Source organism: Cibotium barometz, chromosome 24 (assembly GCF_041138505.1).
Source record: "Cibotium barometz isolate CiBa-2024 chromosome 24, ASM4113850v1, whole genome shotgun sequence".
In the NCBI taxonomy this organism is placed as follows: Eukaryota; Viridiplantae; Streptophyta; class Polypodiopsida; order Cyatheales; family Cibotiaceae; genus Cibotium; species Cibotium barometz.
Window position 1 is genome coordinate 29076750 of NC_141069.1, and position 6938 is coordinate 29083687.

Below are 6938 nucleotides of genomic sequence, written 5' to 3' on the forward strand. Positions count from 1 at the left end.
GAGATGCTATTTAGAGAATGTTGTGGTTGTTTTGGAATACATATTTGTGTTTCTACTTCATAGTATCCATGAGCAATGATGAGGTCTTGTGGTACCATCCACTCCTTGTAAAATTTAGACTTTAATCTCTTTGCATGTATTTAAATAAAAGCTTTGCTTCCACTGGCAATCATCTCTTTAGGCATCCATATCTTTGTAGTTATGTTGCCTTAAGGGTGCTGACCAATCGCTATATTGATGTTTTGCCTTCTTTGTTTTTTATTTGACTATCTCTACTTGTTCTTTGTGATTGTCTTGTTTCTTGATTGTCATCTTGCTAGTTTGGTTGGCTTGGAAGGTTCTCTCTGAACTATGGATTCTAATTTTTATAACCATAGTTATTTGTTTCGTTGGTTGCACCCTTGTGCTTCCAATGCTTTTTGTGTAAATAGCTAGCCTCTTGGTTTCTAGCTTGCAATCACCCTAGGGGATTCATTAGTAATAAATTATAATGAGGAGACATCACCTGCGTGCACTAAAAATGGGAAAATACCCCCTATATATAGAAAAAATCCCCATATATATAGACCATACCTTATAGAAATGAGCTCCCCTCCTTCCCAAAGCCCCCTCCCTTACACCCATGTCTTTACGTTAAGTGTTAAAATGGTAGTTACTCATGTTATTCTCACTCATAAACATGTTAATAACCTATAATTTATAGTGACTTGTTAAAACCAGGAGAACAGGTGAAAAGACTTTAGCCCGGCGGACCTCTGTGTAAAGCCTGGCGGGCTAAGATTTCCCCCCATTTTTGGCACCTCCTTTGGGGGACCCTATAAAATACTTGCTCATTCTTCTAAAGTGCTTTTGGAACACTCTTGGAGAGCTGATTTAGGCTTTAAGAACTAGCTTTTTTATATAGGTAATTAGAAAAATAAATTATTACAAATTTTAATTTATATTTCTAGCATTTCTTTTTATATATTTTAAATCCTCGGTAGTTCCCTCTCTTGGATTTCTATCCGCCTATTTATAGGTTGGGTAGGAAGCATCCAAGTCAAGGGTTTAGGTGGTGTGAGTGTGTGGGGCTCATTTTGATTTCGCATATTGGAATGGAGCGCTCCGCATTGTTATACCAATGTACTCATATTCACGAATAGTCCCCTCTCTTGGGTGTCTATCCACCTAAAAATAGGTTGTTGGGTAGGAAGCATCCGGGCGAAGGGTTTAGGTGGTGTGAGTGTGGAGCTCATTTTAATTTCACATATTGGAATGGAGTGCTCCGCATCGCTACACAAACGTACTCATACTCAGGAATAGTCACCTCCCTTGGGTGTCTATCCGCCTGAAAATAGGTTGGATAGGAAGCATCCGGGTGGAGGTTTAGGTGGTGTAAGTGTGTGGGGCTCATTTCAATTTCACATGTTGAAATGGAGTGCTCCGCATCGCTACATCAACGTACTTGTATTCACAGATAGTCCCCTCCTTTTGGTGTCTATCCATCGAGAAATAGGTTGGATAGGAAGCATTTGGGTGGAGGGTATAGGTGGTGCGAGTGTGTAGGGATCATTTCGCATATTGGAATGGAGTGCTCCACATGGCTACACCATTTATATGCTTTGCATATATCTTTATTTTTTTAATTTGAAAGCTTCTTTCATACTTTTTTTGCATTGTATTTTTTTTAAAATGGTGTTATGCTAAATAGTTAATTACAAAACCTACTTAATTAACTATGATACGTTCTACCCATGTGTAGGTAAGTGTGTGAGAAACATGGATGCTAATCAATGCTTGCAAACCAACAATGAGCAAGGACCAAGCCGTCTGCCTTCAACTCGAGATGGAGCAGACAAGGGTGCGTCACAGGGTAAGCGCAAGGCTGGCGAAAAGGTTCCACAGCTTGAGTGGCAATTTGTCGACAATGTAAGATCATTTATAGATTGGCGTTGTAAATTATGTGGTGTAGCAAAATCTGGAGGTGCACCTCGTATCAGAGAGCACTTCCTTGGTGCTAGTAATGGTTGTGGTAATAGAATTAATGGAGGATGATGCAAAGGTGTAGGCCATGAGAATGCTACAAGACGTTTGAGAGAACTCCTAGGTGGAGCCACCAATACAAAGCGGCAACGAAATAACAATGCACCTTCACCACAAGGTTGTGAAGGACAAAGTAGTACTGATGGAGCCACCCAAGATAATACACCCACTTAGGGAGTGAGTACTCAAGAAGGAACCCCAGAGTTTTACATAGGGATGTCACGAACGAAACAAGTAAGCCTTGAGCAAAGCTTTAGAGCGATAGCCCTCAAGGAGGCACAGTTGGCACTTGCCCAGGCAGTGTTTTTTTACAGGTAGCAGTATGTCCATCATCACCCAAGAGCCATGGAAACATGCATGGAAGAAGATTGGAGAGTTTGGTCCTGGATTTTGTCCGCCCTCGTATCATCAAATGCGCACTTTAATACTAGATAAGTGTTTCTTCGACACCCAAAAAGATGTGGATAGATTAATAATTAAGACAATTGAACAAACAGGGTGCACTTTAGTCAGTGACAGATGGAACATTCAATGTAGCCTATTAATCAATGTTATGTTGTTCAGTCCTCGTGGGGAGTGTTTTCTTAAAGCAGTGGATAGCTCAGGCAAGATTAAATCCGGAGCATACATAGCTGAAATCATTAGTGAAACAATTCAAAAGGTTGGTGCTTCCAATGTCATGTAGGTTATTATGGACAATGCCAAGAATTGTAGAGTAGCTGGTAGAATTCTAGAGAAAAAATTTCAAGGCCTTCATACGTTTGGATGCTACACACATAGCTTGAACTTAGTGCCACAAGATTGGTACAAGAAAGATGATTGTGCTTGGTTCAAAAGCATTGTAGATAATGCTAGAAAGTTGGTCAAGTTCATTCTGAAGTGGCAACGTGTTTTGGATGTGTATCGTCAGCGTATGACCACCATGTTGAAGCTTCCCTATGAGACCAGGTTTTGCACCAACTTTTATACGGTGGAAAGTTTGCTGAAAAATAAAAATGTTGTATTGGAAACTTTTGTATGTGCTTCTTTCTGTGAGTGGGAGGCAGAGCAAACAGAGGCCAAAAAGGCTAAAATTACCTGCTTAAAAGTCCTTATTGATGACAGACACTTTTGGTCAGATGTAGGGGACTGCTACTTGGTGATGCGACCAGTAATGCTATCATTGCGCCAGTTTGATCTAAAGGTGGCCAACACAGGGAAGGTGTACATGGGTTGGTACAATGTTCAAGAGAGCCTAAACTCTCCACAAGAGCCAACAAACTTCTTGATAAAACCAACAAACCCAAGCGGGATACCTTAAACAGATATGTGCATGCTAGATGGGTTAGTGCACATAGCCCCTTGCACAGTGTCGCATTTTTTCTAGACTCTGAGTATTGGAATATGGAGTTAGATGAGCTAGATGAGGAGGTTATTGAGGACTTATATGACGTGGTCAACAAGTTTTATGACAATGCAGATAATCAAGCTCAAGCTGTGTCCGACTTGACAAAGTACAAGCTAAAAGAAGGTCTATTCAGCTCAGTTTGTTCAAAACATGGTGGCAGAACAGATGGCGTGGAGATGGTGGCTCATGAATGGGGCGTCAACATCTACACTGCAAAGACTAGCTATTAGGGTGCTTGCACAATGTGTTGCAAATTCTAGTTCTGAGAGAAATTGGAGCACTTACAAATATGTGCACTCCACATTGCGTAATCACTTGCTTAGCACGCGTGCAGAGAAATTGGTCTATTTGTATTGCAATCACAGGCTCTTACATAGGATTCAAGCAGAAGATTATGACAAGGGCAGGCCTCAATGGGATGTAAATGACAGTCTAGATGATGATGAGTTGGCCACTGACGTCAGCATTGAAGAGCTTGAGTTTTTAGAGTTGGGAGGGTGTAGCCGAATTGAGCTCATGGCAAATCTTGAGGTAGATGACTTTGGCATCGTTTCACACAGAAGATTATTGCGTTCTGCAGGAGGTGGGATTGACATGTGATGTTAAACAATGAAATGTGCATAATGTTTTTTGAGAACCCTTGTGACACTCTTATATCTTAGCAACATCGCTGCATCAGTTGTGTTTTTTATGATTTAGGGTGGTGGAAATGACATGAGATGTCAAACAATGAAATGTGTCTTGTGATATAATTGTGCCCTTATAACACTCTTATTTTCTTGGTAACGGCGTTGCATCATTTGTGTGTTTATGATTTAGGGTGGTGGAATTGACATGTGATGTGCTTCAATTAAATACATCTCATGATTGAATGTGGTTCATTTAAAATGTGGGTCATTATGTTGGAGAGAGAGAGAGAGAGAGAGAGAGAGAGAGAGAGAGAGAGAGAGAGAGAGAGAGAGAGAGAGAGAGAGAGAGAGATTACATTGTGACATGTCACGAGACAAAGAGAGAGAGATAGAGAGGGATAAATACACCATGGACTTAAAAAATTACAATTCATTGACTGACACACAACTTTATAGCGATCAAACATAGACTTTTAAATTTGCAAAACATAGATTGTCATACAAAAATCCACTTTGCTTGATATATAAAAATCCACTTTGCTTGATATATAGACAAGAAACAAGACGTAGAAAATACACAAAAATATATGTGCACAAGCATGATAAAACTGCAACTTGCAACATATATTTGTGCATAAGCAAGTGAGAGAGATAGAGAGGAATAAATACACCATAGACTTAAAAAATTACAATTCATAGACTGTCACACAACTTCGGGGCTATCAAACATAGACTTTTATATTTGCAAAACATAGACTGTCATACAGTTGCACGGGCTATCAAACATACACCTTCAAAGTTCAAATATACAATTCACAATGATAAATTGAGACTGTCTAATGTAGCGGCTCTATCCGCTACCATGATGTCCTCGAAGCGCTTGTAATCTTTCTCCATATTGAACATCCCATATACCATCTTGGATATAGGGGCCATGCAGATCTGACAGGCAGCCCTATTCACCATGGATTGCATCAAACACATAAGGTGATACATGTGTCCACAAGCTATCCGATAGTGTCCACTCCAATCATGGAAGAAGTGTCCACACACCAGGCATGGTCCCATAGAATCTACAGTAGTCTGGAGCGGGGGTGGTTGAAACGAGTTGGGGTGCTCGATTAAAGTCATAACTGATTGAGGAGCTGCACGGGCCTCGGTGTCCTATAGCTCTCTCCTCAGTAGCTTTATATCTCTTTTTAGCTCTTTTATTTTGTCTGGGGCATCAGAGGTGCCAGCACCTTGTGATGCAGTCCATTGTAGCTGAGTCTGCAACTCCTCTACCTGATCATGTGTCTGCATAGCTGCACTTGCCAAGGCATAGCACAACTCTTCTCTACTCACCGTCATAGTCGATGATCGGATGTCGGCCACAGTCTTGTTGGGCTCTTGACTATTGAAATCCACTGGCTGCCCTAGCACATAGTGCATATACAGCATTTTGGCAAACCATAATGGATAGTCTGTGTGAAACAAAGTGGTGCCAGAGATGGCTAGGTAGATAGCCTCTGCATTCTGGCGTATAACTTCCACAATGCAATTATCCAGCTTCAGTCTCCCCTTGCGGATTTGTTCATCCAAAACTGATGGCCACACTTCCTTCACCATTTCCATGGTGACGGTGTGTTGAATGTCTTTCCAGAGCTTGCCATCCGCTGGGGCCTACTCAGATATCCGAGCTATGAGCTGTGTCTGCTCATTTGGCCCGGCGGCATCTACCATCATGCGTAATCTATCATACGCCTTCCTAGCTCGCTCACGCTCATCCATGTCTGCTTGTAATCAAACAACACACTTAATTTCCAAAATTAAAATAGTGTGCATGGAGAATATTCATTGTGGGTCTTAAATGTGCACCAAGAAGCATCTGAAGTATGAGAGAGACATATATATATATATATATATATATATATATATATATATATATATATATATATGTCTAAATTTGCTTTTTAAACTTTTGCATCAAAAATCTTTCTTAGCTTTCTATGCTTTCTTTTCGGCTTTTGCATAAGAAAGCTTGCTTTGTTATTTATGCTTTTTAGTGAAAGCATACATTTTTTCCTTGCATTTTTAGCGCGCGCGCACACACACACACACACACACACACTTATGTGTGTGATTTTTCCATGTGAAAGCACCCCCATGAGAAAGGGTTGAATCCATGTTGTTCTCCTCCTGCAAACATTAAAGAGAGAGAAAGAGAAAGAGCGAGAGATCCAAATGAAGGATCGGGAAGGAGCCACACTAACAAGGAGAGAGTGTGAGGGATGAGAAGGAGAACACAAGACACACACAGATATGGGTGGGGAGACCTCAACCATGGCAACCCCCTATACACACTATAAGTATATAGAGTACAATCAGTGGGTGCCCGCCCAAGGCAAGGGCGACTAGCAAAGGCAATGCACCTCTGACCCTCTGACCCCAACAACCTCCCAGTCAGAGGCGAATGTGCCTTTGAATAAGAGAACCTAGTCTAATGACTAATGTACAAGGCTGACGAGTGAGACCCACACTCATCCAGCCCACTGGTGGTCGATGATCGTTTGCATCTGCCTGTCTTGCTCCCGTGTAAGTCCATACACCATCAAACATACCACACACGTCCTGCAAGTATGTACGTAATACTTGCATAACTCCCCCATGCACTATGCCAGCATCAGTCACCGAAAGACTAATAGCACTCACTATGAATTCTCCCACTACAATTGCTATATTGAGTCTCGAGATCAACATCTCATACATGAGACCACAAAATGATGATGCAACACTAGTGGATCCTGCTAGCTGTACCAAATGTGCATCAATATGAATATCCCTGGCAATAGGCATCTCTAGCTGAATAGGCATGTCAGCCTCACACATCTCCTAACTATCCATAGAAGATGCATCCTCAT

General features: G+C 41.3%; 1 pseudogene; it reads left to right on the forward strand.

Annotated features, from left to right (window-relative positions):
- The first annotated feature begins 1758 nt into the window (after positions 1–1758).
- LOC147625135 (uncharacterized) lies at positions 1759–4009 on the forward strand (annotated as a pseudogene).
- Positions 4010–6938: the final 2929 nt, after the last annotated feature.